General features: G+C 38.1%; 1 pseudogene; it reads right to left on the reverse strand.

Annotated features, from left to right (window-relative positions):
* Positions 1–308: 308 nt before the first annotated feature.
* LOC126071371 (asparagine synthetase [glutamine-hydrolyzing]-like) overlaps positions 309–17267 on the reverse strand; it is a 173441-nt pseudogene continuing 156482 nt past the window's right edge.

The raw sequence follows: 17267 nt of genomic DNA on the forward strand, positions 1-17267 counted from the left end.
GGGTAGGACACAGGCATTCTTATTTTTAAAGCCCCTGTGTAATTCCAGTAGGCAACCACAGTTGATGATCAGTGATGTAAAGGTAAAATCATTAAGATTAGTCTTTGCAGAGCATAACTACTATGAATGAAGAGAACAGTAGTAGGATCTTGCTTTTCAATCCAATCTGACAGCATTTGTCTTGTTCTTGGAATGTTTAGACCATTTATATGTAATGTGACTTTGATATGGTTGGGTTTATGTCTACCATTTTTCTATTTGTTTTCTTTTATTCCCATATGTTCTTTGTTCTCTTTTTCCCTCTTCTACTACCTTTTCAGCCAGTCAGCCCAGCCTGGGTAGTGGCGTTCAAAGATTTGGTGGTAATAATAACCTTCTTTAATTTTAGGAGTATTGAAGGGAAACTTTTCTGATGCAGTTGCCATCATTGTATCATCAACCTGATGTTCAACATAGTCCTGTAAAATCCTAAACCAGGAATTCTTCCTTGAGGTTATTCTATCACTAAAGGCTTCTTTCGGTCGCCAGAGAATCTCTTTAGGTATCAGGTTAGAGTCCTCAAATGTCTCTCTCAGGAGATGTTTTTCTATTCCATGTTTTGGAATCCTCATTTCTGGTGGCAGAGACAAATAATAGGAAGAAAATTGATGATCCAGGAATGGGACTCTCAGTTCAAGGCCATGGGCAGCAGTAGTGCGATCAGCACATAGAATGTCAAATAAATAGAGTCCCTTCAGGAGCCTCTCACTTTCTTCTTCAGCTTTTTCAGCAGAAGGAACCTGGTGAAAATATGTATAGCCCTGTGTAAGTTCATCTGAACCTGCTCCAGAGAAGATCACCACACTATCTGTGTTCCTCCGATATACTTGGAAATTAAATACATACCTACTGAAGCACCAACTGTTGTAATCTCATAAGTTTCCAAGGAAAATATGACTTCACCCAGGGCCTGAATTCCCCGCTCAGAATTAAAGAGGACCTCATGATGTTCACTCCCGAAGTGATTTGCTACTTTCAGCCGATAAATCAGGGCTGTCTTCAACGCTGATCGCAAATGTCTGGAGAGGGTACTGAACCTGGGCCTCTTTTAGCTGCTTAAACAGGGTGGCAGCAACCAGGCTGGATCGAACATGCAATCAAGATGCATTGATAATTACTGGCAATTAGAATGCGAAAGTTGGAAACAAAGAAGAAGGATCAGTAGTTGGAAAATATGGCCTTGGCGATAGAAACAATGCCAGAGATTGAATGGTAGAATTTTGCAAGACCAACAACTTCTTCATTGCAAATACCTTCTTTCACCAACATAAACGGCGACTATACACCTGGACCTCGCCAGATGGAACACACAGGAATCAAATTGAGTAGAAACAGATGATGGAAAAGCTCAATATCATCAGTCAGAACAAGGTCAGGGGCCGACTGTGGAACAGATCATCAACTGCTCATATGCAAGTTCAAGCTGAAACTGAAGAAAATCAGAGCAAGTCCACGAGAGCCAAAGTATGACCTTGAGTACATCCCACCTGAATTTAGAGACCATCTGAAGAACAGATTTCACACATTGAACACTAGTGACTGAAGACCAGACAAGTTAAGGAATGACATCAAGAACATCATACATGAAGAAAGTAAGAGGTCATTGAAAAGACAAGAAAGAGAAAAAAGAGAAAGATGGATGTCAGAGGAGACTCTGAAACTTGCTCTCGAACGTCGAGTAGCTAAAGCAAAAGGAAGAATTGATGAAGTAAAAGAACTGAGCAGAAGACTTCAAAGGGTGTCTCGAGAAGACAAAGTAAAGTATTACAATGACATATGCAAAGAGCCAGAGATGGAAAACCAAAAGGGAAGAATACGCTCAGCATTTCTCAAGCTGAAAAAACTGAAGAAAAAATTCAAGCCTCAAGTTGCAATAGTGAAGGATTCTATGGGAAAATATTAAAGGACGCAGGAAGCATCAAAAGAAGATGGAAGGAATACACAGAGTCGTTATACCAAAAAGAATTAGTCGATGTTCAACCATTTCAAGAGGTGGCATATGATCAGGAACTGACGTTACTGAAGGAAGAAGTCCAAGCTGCTCTGAAGGCGTTGGCGAAAAACAAGGCTCCAGGAATTGATGGGCTATCAATTGAGATGTTTCAACAAAGGGATGCAGTGCTGAAGGTGCTCACTCATCTATGCCAAGAAATATGGAAGACAGCTTCCTGGCCAACTGACTGGAAGAGATGCATATTTATGCCTATTCCCAAGAAAGGTGACCCAACCGATTGTGGAAATTATAGAACAATATCATTAATATCACACGCAAGCAAAATTTTGCTGAAGATCATTCAAAAGCAGCTGCAGCAGGGTATCAACAGGGAACTGCCAGAAATTCAGGCTGGTTTCAGAAGAGGATGTGGAACCAGAGATATCATGGCTGATGTCAGATGCATCCTGGCTAAAAGCGGAGAATACCAGAAGGATGTTTACCTGTGTTTTATTGACTATGCAAAGGCATTCAACTGTGTGGATCATAACAAATTATGGATAACATTGCGAAGAATGGGAACTCCAGAACACTTAATTGTGCTCATGAGGAACCTTTACATAGATCAAAAGGCGGTTGTTCGGACAGAACAAGGGGATACTGATTGGTTTAAAGTCAGGAAAGGTGTGCGTCAGGGTTGTATTCTTTCACCATACCTATTTAATCTGTATGCTGAACAAATAATACGAGAAGCTGGACTATATGAAGAAGAACGGGGCATCAGGATTGGAGGAAGACTCATTAACAACCTGTGTTAGGCAGAGGACACAACCTTGCTTGCTGAAAGTGAAGAGGACTTGAAGCACTTACTAATGAAGATCAAAGACCACAGCCTTCAGTATGGACTATACCACAACATAAAGAAAACAAAAATCCACACAACTGGATCAATGATTAACATCATGATAAATGGAGAAAAGATTGAAGTTGTCAAGGGTTTCATTTTACTTGGATCCACAATCGACAGCCATGGAAGCAGCAGTCAAGAAATCAAAAGACGCATTGCATTAGGTAAATCTGCTGCAAAGGACCTCTTCAAAGTGTTGAGCAAAGATGTCACCCTGAAGACTAAGGTGCGCCTGCCCCAAGCCATGGTATTTTTCAATTGCATCATATGCATATGAAAACTGGACAATGAATAAGGAAGACCGAAGAATTGAAACCTTTGAATTGTGGTGTTGGCGAAGAATATTGAATATACCATGGACTGTCAAAAGAATAAACAAATCTGTCTTAGAAGAAGTACAACCAGAATGCTCCTTAGAAGCAAGGATGGCGAAACTGCATCTTACATACTTTGGACATGTTGTCAGGAGGGATCCGTCTCTGGAGAAGGACATCATGCTTGGCAGAGTACAGGGTCAGTGGAAAAGAAGAAGACCTTCAACAAGGTGGACTGACACAGTGGCTGCAACAATGAGCTCAAGCATAACAAGGATTGTAAAGATGGCTCAGGACCGGGCAGTGTTTTGGTCTGTTGTGGTTAGGGTCACTATGAGTGGGAACCAACTGGATAGCACCTAACAACAACAACAACTACCTTTTCTTAATTAACTAGGCATTTTTAGTATTTTATTTTGTCTCCACTTCTGGCTTATTGTTAATATCTCATTTATTTATGCATTTATATATTTATGCAGGTGTTTTTTGTTGTTGTTGTTGTTATTGCTCTAAGGTTAGTAGCTTACCACAGTTTTCCTTTAAATAATAATATAAAATATCCCACTGCCATACAGTCAATTCTGACTCATAGAGACCCTACAGAACAGAGTAGAAACTGTGCCATAGGGCTTCCAAGGAGCGGCTGGTGAATTTGAATAGCTGACCTTTTGGTTAAGAGCCAGTGCTTAACCATTGCATCTATATACCACGTAATATATGATGTAAGGCTCTTACAACAGTTTACTTCAATTTACTTCTACATATGTTATAAACCTCACCGTATTAGTTTCCTAGAGCTGCTGTGACAAATTACCTCAAACTTGTTGGATTAAAGCAACAGAAATTTATCCTCTCACTGTTCTAGAGGCTAGAAGTCTAAAGTCAAGGTGTTCAAAGAGTTGGTTCTTTCTGGAGGCTCTGAGGGAGAATCTGTTCCATGTCTCTCTCCTAGCTACCAGAAGATGCTGACAATCCTTGGCATGCCTTCGCTTGTAGACTCAATCACTCCATTTTTGTCCCCGTCTTCACATGGAATTCTCTGTGTCTGTGGTTCTGCTTTCTCTTCTTATTTATTTATTAAATAATTTTTATTGTGCTTTAAGTGAAAGTTTACAAATCAAGTCAGTCTGTCACATATAAGCTTACATACACCTTACTCCATACTCCCACTTACTCTCCCCCTAGTGAGTCAGCCCGCTTCCTCCTTCCAGTCTCTCCTTTCGTGACAATTTTGCCAGTTTCTAACCCTCTCTACCCTCCTATCTCCCCTCCAGACAGGAGATGCCAACAGAGTCTCAAGCGTCCACCTGATACAAGTAGCTCACTCTTCGTCAGCATCTCTCCAACCCATTGTCCAGTCCCTTCCATGTCTGATGAGTACTCTTCGGGAATGGTTCCTGTCCTGGGCCAACAGAAGGTTTGGAGACCATGATTGCCAAGATTCTTCTAGTCTCAGTCAGACCATTAAGTCTGGTCTTTTTATGAGAATTTGGGGTCTGCATCCCACTGATCTCCTGCTCCCTCAGGGGTTCTCTGTTGTGCTCCCTGTCAGGGCAGTCATCGGTTGTGGCCGGGTACCATCTAGTTCTTCTGGTCTCAGGATGATGTAAGTCTCTGGTTCATGTGGCCCTTTCTGTCTCTTGGGCTCATAGTTATCGTGTGACCTTGGTGTTCTTCATTTTCCTTTGATCCAGGTGGGTTGAGACCAATTGATGTATCTTAGATGACTGCTTGCCAGCATTTAAGACCCCAGACGCCACTCTTCAAAGTGGGATGCAGAATGTTTTCATAATAGAATTATTTTGCCAATTGACTTAGAAGTTCCCTTAAGCCATAGTCCCCAAACCCCTGCCCTTGCTCCGCTGAACTTCAAAGCATTCAGTTTATCCTGGGAACTTCTTTGCTTTTGGTCCAGTCCAGTTGAGCTGACCTTCCGTGTATTGAGTATTGTCCTTCCCTTCCCCTAAAGTAGTTCTTATCTACTATCTAATCATTAAATAACCCTCTTCCACCCTCCCTCCCTCCCCCCTCGTAACCACAAAAGAATGTGTTCTTCTCAGTTTATACTATTTCTCAAGATCTTATAATAGTGGTCTTATACAATATTTGTCCTTTTGCCTCTGACTAATTTCACTCAGCATAATGCCTTCCAGATTCCTCCATGCTATGAAATGTTTCACAGATTTGTCACTGTTCTTTATCAATGCGTAGTATTCCATTGTGTGAATATACCATAATTTACTTAACCATTGTTGTACCAGTACCAGGCTGTTGTACCAGTTGTTGTACCAGTACCAGGCTGTGTTGACTACTGTGGCTGTATAATGTGTTCTAAAATCAGGTAGAGTGAGGCCTCCCACTTTCTTCTTCTTTTTCAGTAATGCTTTACTTATCCGGGGCTTCTTTCCCTTCCATATGAAGTTGGTGATTTGTTTCTCCATCACATTAAAAAATGTCATTGGAATTTGGATCGGAAGTGCATTGTATGTATAGATGGCTTTTGGTAGAATAAACATTTTTACTATGTTCAGTCTTCCTATCCATGAGCAAGCTACGTTTTTCCACTTAAGTAGGTCCTTTTTAGTTTCTTGCACTAGTACTTTGTAGTGTTCTTTGTATAGGTCTTTCACATCTTTGGTAAGATTTATTCCTAAGTATTTTATCTTCTTGGGGGCTACTGTGAATGGTATTGATTTGGTGATTTCCTCTTCGATGTTCTTTTTGTTGATGTAGAGGAATCCAAGTGATTTTTGTATGTTTATCTTATAACCTGAGACTCTGCCAAACTCTTCTATTAGTTTCAGTAGTTTTCTGGAGGATTCCTTAGGGTTTTCTGTGTATAAGATCATGTCATCTGCAAATAGAGATAATTTTACTTCCTCCTTGCCAATCCAGATGCCCTTTATTTTTTTGTCCAGCCTATTTGCTCTGGCTAGGACCTCTAGCACAATGTTGAATAAGAGTGGTGATAAAGGGCATCCTTGTCTGGTTCCCATTTTCAAGGGAAATGCTTTCAGGCTCTCTCCATTTAGAGTGATGTTGGCTGTTGGCTTTGTATAGATGCCCTTTATTATGTTGAGGAATTTTCCTTCAATTCCTATTTTGCTGAGAGTTTTTATTATGAATGGGTGTTGGACTTTGTCAAATGCCTTTTCTGCATCAATTGATAAGATCATGTGGTTTTTGTCTTTTGTTTTATTTATATGGTGAATTACATTAATGGTTTTTCTAATATTAAACCAACCTTGCGTACCTGGTATAAATCCCACTTGGTCGTGGTGGATTATTTTTTTGATATGTTGTTGAATTCTATTGGCTAGAATTTTGCTGAGGATTTTTGCATCTATGTTCATGAGGGTTATAGGTCTGTAATTTCCTTTTTTTGTGATGTCTTTACCTTTTACCTGGTTTTGGTGTCAGGGATATGGTGGCTTCATAGAATGACTTAGGTAGTATTCCATCATTTTCTATGCTTTGAAATACCTTTAGTAGTAGTGGTGTTAACTCTTCTCTGAAAGTTTGGTAGAACTCTGCAGTGAAGCCATCCGGGCCAGGGTTTTTTTTTTGTTGAGAGTTTTTTGATTACCTTTTTAATCTCTTTTTTTGTTATGGGTCTGTTTCGTTGTTCTACTTCTGATTGTGTTAGTTTAGGTACGTAGTGTTTTTCTAGGAATTTATCCATTTCTTCTAGGTTTGCAAATTTGTTAGAGTACAATTTTTCATAATAATCTGATATGATTCCTATAATTTCAGTTGGGTCTGTTGTGATATGGCCTATCTCGTTTCTTATCCAGGTTATTTGTTTCCTTTCCAGCATTTCTTATTCAGTCTGGCCAATGGTTTATCAATTTTGTTAATTTTTCCAAAGAACCAGCTTTTGGCTTTGTTAATTCTTTCTATTGTTTTTTCTGTTCTCTAATTCCATTAGTTCAGCTCTAATTTTTATTATTTGTTTTCTTCTGGTGCCTGATGGATTCTTTTGTTGCTCGCTTTCTATTTGTTCAAGTTGTAGGGACAGTTCTCTGATTTTGGCTCTTTCTTCTTTATGTATGTGTGCACTTACAGATATAAATTGACCTCTGAGCACTGCTTTTGCTGTGTCCCAGAGGTTTTGATAGGAAGTGTTTTCATTCTCATTGCATTCTATGAATTTCTTTATTCCCTCCTTAATGTCTTCTATAACCCAGTCTTTTTTCAGGAGGGTATTGTTCAGTTTCCAAGTATTTGATTTCTTTTCCCTAATTTTTCTGTTATTGATTTCCACTTTTATGGCCTTATGGTCTGATAAGATGCTTTGTAATATTTCGATGTTTTGGATTCTGCAAAGGTTTGTTTATGACCTAATATGGTGTCTATTCTAGAGAATGTTCCATGTGCGCTAGAAAAAAAAAGTATACTTTGAAGCTGTTGCGTGGAGAGTTCTGTATAAGTCAATGAGGTCAAGTTGGTTGATTGTAGCAATTAGGCCTTCCATGTCTCTACTGTCCTTCTTACTGGAAGTCCTGTCCTTCTCCGAAAGTGGTGTGTTGAAGTCTCCTACTATAATTGTGGAGGTGTCTATCTCACTTTTCAGTTCTGTTAAAGTTTGTTTTATGTATCTTGCAGCCCTGTCATTTGGTGCATAAATATTTAATATGTTTATACCTTCCTGGTCAATTGTCCCTTTAATCATTATGTAGTGTCCTTCTTTATCCTTTGTGGTGGATTTAACTTTGAAGTCTATTTTGTCAGAAATTAATATTGCTACTCCTGCTCCTTTTTGCTTATCGTTTGTTTCCATCCTTGAGTTTTAGTTTGTTTGTGTCTCTAAGTCTAAGGTGTGTCTCTTGTAGGCAGCATATAGACGGATCGTGTTTCTTTATCCAGTCCGAGACTCTCTGTCTCTTTATTGGTGCATTTAGTCCATTTACATTCAGCGTAATTATAGATAAGTATGTGTTTAGTGCTGTCATTTTGATGCCTTTTTGTGTGTGTTGTTGACAATTTCATTTTTCCACTTACTTTTTTGTGCTGAGACGTTTTTCTTTGTAAATTGTGTGTTCCTCATTTTCATAGTAGTTGAATTTGTGTTTGCTGAGTCGTTATGTTTTTCTTGGTTTTTATTTTGAGTTATGGAATTGTTAGACCTCTTTGTGGTTACCTTAATATTTACCCCTATTTTCCTAAGTAAAAACCTAACTTGTATTGTCCTATATAGCCTTGTTTTCCTCTCCATTTGGTAGTTCTATGCCTCTTGTAATTAGTCCCTCTTTTTATTATTCTGATCTTGTACATATTAACTTCAATTATTCCCTGTTTTGAGCATTTTTTCTTTTTAAAAATTAATCTTAATTTGTTGTGATTTCCCTATTTGAGTTGATATCAGGATGTTGTGTTCTGTGACCTTGTGTTGTGTTGGTGTCTGATATTATTGATTTTCTGACCAAACAATTTCCTTTAGTATTTGTTGTAGCTTTGGTTTGGTTTTTGCAAATTCTCTAAGCTTGTGTTTATCTGTAAATGTCTTAATTTTGCCTTCATATTTCAGAGAGGGTTTTGCTGGATATATGATCCTTGGCTGGCAGTTTTTCTCCTTCAGTGCTCTCTATATGTCATCCCATTGCCTTCCTGACTGCATGGTTTCTGCTAAGTAGTCTGAACTTATTCTTATTGATTCTCCTTTGTAGGAGACCTTTCTTTTACCCCTGGCTGATTTTAAAATTTTCTCTTTATCTTTGGTTTTGGCAAGTTTGATGATAATATGTCTTGGTGATTTTATTTTTGGATCAGTCTTATATGGGGTTCGATGAGCATCTCAGATAGATATCTTTTCGTCTTTCATGATATCAGGGAAATTTTCTGCCAACAGATCTTCCACTATTCTCTCTGTATTTTCTGTTATCCCTCCCTGTTCTGGAACTCCAATCACACGCAAGTTATTCTTCTTGATAGAGTCCCACATGATTCTTAGGGTTTCTTCATTTTTTTTAATTCTTTTATCTGATTTTTTTTCCAGCTATATTGGTGTCAATTGCCTTATCCTCCACCTCCCCCACTCTGCATTCCAATTCCTTGATTCTGCTCCTCTGACTTCCTATTGAGTTGTCTAATTCTGTAATTTTACTGTTAATCTTTTAGATTTCTGAATGCTGTCTCTCTATGGATTCTTGCAGCTTGTTAATTTTTCCACTATGTTCTTGAATAATGTTTTTGATTTCTTCAACTGCTTTATCAGTGTGTTCCTTGGCTTTTTCTGTAGATTGCCTTATTTCATTTCTGAGGTCATCCCTGATGTCTTGAAGCATTCTGTAAATTAGTTTTTTATATTCTGTATCTGGTAATTCCAGGATTGTATCTTCATTTGGGAGAGATTTTGATTCTTTAATTTGGGAAGTTGTAGAAGCAATCATGTTCTGCTTCTTTATGTGGTTTGATATCGACTGCTGTCTCCGAGCCATTTATAAGATATTGTAATGATTTATTTTATAATTGCTCACTGAGTCCTATTTTGTTTTGTTTTCTTTCATTCTATGTAGATGGGCTACTAGATTGTGCTATCTTGATTGTTGTAGGCCTTGAATCACTTATGTCCTATTATCAGCTGGTTTGGGCTATTACCAGGTATATAAGCCTAAGAGTCCATTCACTATTCTTGAGTAGAATCTGATTTTGGGTCACCAAGTGTGTGGTGCAGACTGTCACCTATCCATCTGGAGGAGTAGTGGTGATAGTTGTGTGCACCAGATTCTAGTAGCAGCAGGGGGTCACACTGCGGGCGGGGGCAGGATGCTGACAGGCTTCCCCCAAGTGCCAGTGAGGTAGGTGTGTCTCTATTCCTAAAGCACTTTGGTGGGTGGGCTTTGCAGCTGTACCTTAGGCACCCAATGCATGTACCTCTACAGATTGGTAGGTGTCACCATCATCAGACCCCTATTGCAGGGGTCTAGGTGGTCTGGGGGGAGCTTCAGCCTGACTTCAGTTCCCCATTGTGGGTCAGCGAGGGCTTTTTTTTATTACGCAGAGATATCAGACCTGGAAAACTTGTCTTTCCAGTAATCCGCTAAAACAATTACAGTCAGATCCCTATCAGAATTGACTTTACATTATAATAGCCACCTTGTTTCCTGTAGGGATGAAAGCCCAAGACTGTGGATCTCATATGCTTGGCTGGAGCTGGTTCTGTGTTTTTAGTCCAATTTCAGGAAGTCAGGGGAGGATTTTTGGTCCCTGGGTTTTTTGTAGCTGCTTCTCTCAGGCCAGGAGAATGGGTTAGGAAAAGACAAAAAAAAAAAATGTAGAAGACTTCACTCTCTGGCTCAGGAAATTCCAATGTTAATGAAGCCGCCTGGGAAGGGGAGGGGAGGGATCAGATAGATAGGAGAGAGTAGCACCCCGGAATATAGACAAAGTTACTTATCTTGCTTGGTGATGACTGTTTTATCTGAATTCCCGAGGGGTGTGTAGCCTGTGTGCATTGCCTGGGTCGAGATTGCCCCGGAGGGTCAGGCCTGCATCCTGTGCTTGTGCTGTCTCAGAAGTCGTGGTCAGTTCCTCCGCTCCCAGTCCAAAGCCCAGCACCAAGCTTCTCCAGCTGGGACACCACACTCCAAGCTCCAAAACCAGTCACTGCCTCCTGGTGACTTCTCCTCCTGTCAGCCGCATTGCTGCGCTGCCTGCGTGCCCTGGCTGGGCTTCCCCTGAGATCACTTCTGGGAGCTAGGGCTGCGTCCTGTGTTTGCGCCGTCTCAGGATGCCGTGCTCAGCTCTCCTGCGCCCAGTCCAAATCCTGGTGCCAAGGTTTTCTGACTGGGACGCTGGCTCCAGGCTCCGAAAACAGTCGTTGCTTCCCCGTGGTTGCTCCTTCTCAGTCTCTGTCACTCAGGTCAACTCTTTAGATCTGTGTTTGATGGTCAGGGTTCATAGATTGTCATGTAAGTGATCAATTCACTTGTTTTTCTGAGTCTTTGTTGCAAGAGGGATCCGAGGTAGCTTCTACCTAGTCAGCCATCTTGGCCCCACCTCCTTTCTCTTCTTATAAAGACAGCAATCATTGGGTTTAGGGCGCACACTAATCCAGTATGAGATCATCTTAACTAATAGCATTTGCAAGGGTCCTATTTCCATGTTAGATCATATTCTGAGGTTCCAGGTAGATGTGAATTTTCAACCCACTACTCATATAATTTTTATTTTTGTTTAAATGCTCAGTTATCTCTTGGAGAAATTTAAGTATGAGAAAAATCTTTCATATTTATTCAAGTATTTACAATTTATGGTGTTCTTTATTTTCTGTGAAGATATGTTTCCATTTGGTATCATTTTCCTTCAGCCTAAAGAACTTTCTTTAACTTTTTTTTGTAATGTAAGTCAGCTGAAAATAAATTCTTTTGGCTTTAATTTGTCTGAAAAGCTTTTAACTTACTTTCATTTTTAAAGGTTGTTTTTCTGTGCGTGTAATTCTGGGCTCACAGTTATTTTCTCTTAGCACTTAAAAGATGTACATTCACTGTGTTTTCTCAAAAGGTCTGTAATTCCTATGTCCCTCTGTATGTAATATGACTTTTTTACACTACCTACTTTTAAGATTTTTCTTATTTTTTTCCTGGTGTTCAGCATTTTGATTAACATTTGCAGATTTTTGTGTGTGTGTGTGTTTCTTGTGCTGAGGGTATGTTCAACAGCTTGAATCCTTGAAATTATAATTTTAATCACATTTGGGATAATTTTGACCATTATTTATTCAAACATTTTTCTTTTTATTTTTTCTGAAGCTCCAATTGTATGCGTGTTAAATTATATTGTCTCATAGGTCTCTGAGGCTTTGTTTTTTTTCTCAGTCTTCTTTCTGTGCTACATTTTGGATAGTTTTTATTTCTATCTCTTCAAGTTAACTTATCTTTTCTTCTGCCATGTCTAACCTATAAAGTTTTTATTTCAGATATTACATTTTCCATCATTAGAAGTTTACTTTGGTTCTTTTTAAATCCACTTTTTTTCTGTCCTCATTGTGTTCATCATTTCCTTAGTTTGTTAATTCCATGATGTGTGTCATTTCTGCTTCTTTTTCTGTTTACTGATTCTTCTCTTCTTCTGATTTTTGGTCACATTTTCCCACTTCTTGGCATGTTCTATTAATTTTTTATTGAATATTGGGCACTGTGATGTTACATATTTGAGTATCTAATTCTGTTTTCTGACTTACAAAGTGTTGAGATTTTTTTAGGCAAGGAACTCAGTTACTTGCCCACCCATTCATCTCTTTCAGGCCTGCTTTTAAGATTTGCTATGGCAGGTGTGGAATATTCTTCACTTCAGGGATAATTCAGCCATACTACTAAGGTGTGACCCTTATAGGTTCTCCTGTGAATATCACAGGTTATCACCAAGCAGTACTCTTCTGTATTTGAACTTCTCCCTACTTTATGTGGCTCCTGGGAATTTTTCATCTTAAAACTCTGCCTTGGGTAGTGTTGTAGAGTTTCACTATATGCATGTATGACCTAGTAATCACAAAGACTTAAATGCTGAATTCTGGTGCTTTTTTCGTGTTGTTCCCTCCTTTCTTGCCTGCAACCTTCAAACACTTCAGCCTCCCTGAATTCCAAATTCCATATCCTTAACTCAGTGAGGCCACTGGGCTCTATTTCATTCTCTTCTCCCAGCCCTAATAACCTGAAAATTGCTGCCAGGATGTCAGCTGTGTGATCACGTGGCTTACCTTGTTCGTTCCTCTCTCTGGGATCACAGTCTTGCACTATCTGCTATCCAATGTCTGACAACAGTTGTTTCATGTATTTTGTCTAGTTTCTAATTGTTTATGGTGGGAGATCAAGTTAGAAATTTCTTAACTCCATTGTAGACAGAAGTAGAAGTTCCCATTTGGGCCTTTAGTGGTGTCAATTAGGTGTTTTAGAGAGAGAAGGGAAAAGGTTCATGACTCGTTAAAGTTGCAAAGGAAAGCAATTTCAGAAAATATGAATTACTCCACTCATGTGCTGTACTTCTCCTTAAAGTAGTGCCGAATTTGAGTGGTATCTGGAATTTTGTTCTTGTTTTAACGATTCTTAAATTTACCACCTTAATGTATTTCTTTCCGTTACCCTCATTCAGGCTTTTATATTTGTGAACGTAACTGACTCAAACAGAGCATTTGTCCATTCCACTAATTTGAATGTTTACTGTGGGAAGGTGTTTGTCATGTGTTTTTCTCGCTAAAGTTAAATGGGAGGCATTCAACAAAGTAGTTGCAATGATGATGATAAGACTTTTAACATGAAATAAGAACAGCTCAACGTATGTGATAGTTGAAACAAAAGTATTTTCTTAGCTGTCATGCTGCCCTCTTGAGAATTAAACAATGTTAGTTGATCCTGAAATGTTCTTCATCACAGGGACTCTTCAGAGTATTAATATATTCTCTGGAGAATTAAGTTATTTTCTGATTCCCCACTTGGTTCAGTATAATATGATATTGAAAATAATAATATCAAACCAAAACCCAAAGTCAATTCCAACTCATGGCAACCTCATGTGTTGCCGGGCAGAACTGTGTTCCAAAGGGCTTTCACAGCTGTGACATTTTGGAAGTAGATCGCAGATGCGAGGCACCTTTTGGTGGGTTTGAACTAACTGGGCTACTTTCTACTCAAGCACTTAACTGTTTGTACTACCCATGGACTCCAGAAATAATATTAGCTATTATTTTACTTAGGAGAATTTTCCCTAGCTAACCAAACTTTTCTGAATTGGCTCTATAAAGTATAGAGGTCCCAGACATTACAGACAATTTTGCAAAATTCCTCTTAGTTAGCCAATTTTGTTACCCAATCCTCATTAAATAGTACCGTCATGGGTACTATTTAATATATTTCATTGAATCTCTCTTTCCATTGATTGTAAGATGTAAAAAAAGATCACTTAAACTATGACCAAATGCCTTATTAATACGCAGAACATTTATTTTATGCTTCCTGAGCTAGCTTTTACATCACATTTGGGTATATAGATTTTTTTAAATCACATATTACTCTTGTAAATATTCAAAGAGGAAAATATAAATGAAATAAATTGGTTAAAGTATTTTTAAACTTCTCCACATATAGTCATACTCATCCAAGTCCCTTTTTGACTTTAAAATAAATCAATATTAGTGTTTATCTACGTAATACTTTATGAAGAGCACTGATGATACAGCATTTCTTAGAAGAATGCTCTACTGTTGTCTCTGGGATTTTCCTCCAACTTGCTAGAACAAATTCTTAAAGTTTTGATGCTGAGCCTTTCTTAAACTTACCTGAAGGTGACAAAAGAAGGTTTTCAGACAACAACCAGGACTTGTAGTCTTCTGTAAAATGGGCTTCAAATGGGTTTGTAGTTGTTTAGGCATGCTACTTGTAATGACCAAGTTCATGTGCATGCAGGCAACGACAACTGTATTGTGATTGCTTCATAAGATCATGATTGTAAGAGACAAAGGAGTGTAAGACACAGCCTTATTTTGAAGAGGTTAAAATAAGAAAAAGAATGTTCATTTTTAATTGAACAAAATATGCTATTCTTCCCCTCTCCCTTTTCCCACCCTTTGCTGCTTCTTACTTTCCTTTTTCCCTCAGCTGCAATAAATGCTAGGAGGAAGGTCATATACTGGGGGCAAATAGACAGAGAAGTGGATAAACCTAATATAAATGATAAGTCCTTTTTAGAGGTAAGAACACAGTGCTATGGGAAGATAGAAGAAAAAATTAAAAATACTTAATGCTGTCTGTGAATGGCCTCACAGAGGCAATAATATTAAGCTGGGCCTTGAAAAATGAGTAGAGTCTGCCCAACCACAGAAGTGAGGAAAGAGCTGGCTAGGCAGGGAAAACACTATGTTGTTGTTGTTGTGTGCTGTTGTGTTATTCCAACTCATAGTGACCACAGGACAGATTAAAACTGCTGCATAGGGTTTCCTAGGCTGTAATATTTTCTGGAGCAGTTTGCTAGGTCTTTTCTTCCACAGAGCTGCTGGTGGGTTTGAACTGATGACCTTTTAGTTAGCAGCCAAGTGGTTAATCATGGTGCTACCAGGGCTCCCTTGGAAAACTCCATAAGGAAATACAAAGTGTAATACGCCTAAACAGGAATATTGTTTTTAGGTGCTATCCAGTCAGTTCCGACTCATAGTGACCCTATAGGGCAGGGTAGAACTGCCCCATGGGGTTTTGAAGGAATGGCTGGTAGATTCAAACTGCTGACTTTTTGGTTAGCAGCCATAGCTCGTAGCCACTGCACCACCAGGGCTCCAAACAAAAATTGGTCTTGTATATACATTATTCTGTAATGGACACAGTTAACTGATCTGACCAGGCTGAATAATATAATCTTGAATGCATTAATAATTGAGTCCATTTGATTTAAGTGTTTCATTTTTAACAGTGCTTGAGAAGATCCTTTTAACTTGAGACTTAAAACAATAAAATCATTAGTTGAGGAGATCTCAGTACACACTATGGGAATAATTCTATACAATTTAATAAATGGTTAAGTGAATAGCTACTGATACAGATATAGACACCAATCTACAACAAGAGAATGCCATAACCACAATTTGCTTCTTAATCTTTTCACTAGTGAATTAGTGTAACCTCTATTCAGAAGGATCTGGAAGAAATATACCTTGGTCATGTCTGGATTTTTTTTTCTTTAGCTGTCATATCCTGGGTAATTCCTCTAATTCTGCATCCCCTGCTGATCCACATGGATTCACTTCAGATTGACCCCTTCTTGTGTTATCACTATTATACTGAACACAGAGAAATTCAAATTCTGTTTATGGTCAAAATTTACACTTGAAGGTAGAAAGCCATAATCAACTCAGTATGAAAAGCCTTAGCTGGCTATTTTTATTTACTCTTACATCAATCCATGCAGTACTGGAGGTATGATTTCCCTTTATGTATACTCTGCAAAAGATTGTGCAGCAGTAGCCCAAGAATACCTTCTCACTGACATTTGGAAGTAAATAAGATGATGCAGGGAGAAGGAAAAAGGTTTAAAACCCCTACTCCATACTCGCTTCCTATGTCATATCATAAAATGTTCCCATACCAGCTGCAGTGGCTGGAATTTTAATAATATCATTTGTGTTTGTGAGTCTATTATGGCACTGAGAAGGCATAAAATAAGATAAAGTTATGAAATGACATGATAAGAAGTTTAAAGTGGACAAAATATAGAGGGCACAGAGGAAGTGCTCGGGAAGGGTGGTAGAAGATGAGGTTAGAAAGACAGTTTAAAGACAGATTATGAAGAGGTATATATCTTGTGTCAAGCAATTTACACTTTAAAAAATGTAAAGCAGTATCTTCAAATGGAATACTGAAAGTATTTAAAAACAAAAAGAAAATTCAAAAGGAGGAACAAATAAAACAATAAATGAGACAAATAAAAAATATACAATAAATATAATGGTAGAACTAAATCCAGCCATATCAACTCTTTTAAATGTAACTAGTCTAAACACTCAAGATAAAAGAAAAGGTTTTCAGACTATGTTTTTTAAAAAAGGCCCAAATATATACTGTCTACACAAGATGTACCTTATATAAAAAGAAACAAATAGGTGGAAAGTGAAAGCATGAAAAAAGATATGCGAAGAATAAACATATCAGACAAAATCTATCTCAAGACAGGAAGTGCCACTAAAGATAAAGAGGAATATTTTATAATAATAAGAGAACCGGTACACCAAGAAGACATAATTTAATTGTGTATCCACCTAATGAAAGAGCTTCAAAACACATAACGCAAAAGATGAAAGAATTAAAGCGAGTTCCAGACAAATTCTTGATCACAGTTGAAGATTTAACGCCCACCTCACAAAAACTTAAAGGACAATTAGATTAGACAAAAACATCAAAAAAGATACAGAAAAATCTGAATGACATTATTAATCAACTTGACCTAATTGACATTTATAAAACATTGCATCCAACAAATTTAGAATACATTTTCTTTTCAAGTGGAAATTAAATGTTTACTGAAATAGATCATATGCTATGCCACAAAGCAATGATTAATAAATTTTAAAATACTGAAATGTTACAGAAAATAT

Source organism: Elephas maximus, chromosome 3, assembly GCF_024166365.1.
Source record: "Elephas maximus indicus isolate mEleMax1 chromosome 3, mEleMax1 primary haplotype, whole genome shotgun sequence".
NCBI classification, from domain to species: domain Eukaryota; kingdom Metazoa; phylum Chordata; class Mammalia; order Proboscidea; family Elephantidae; genus Elephas; species Elephas maximus.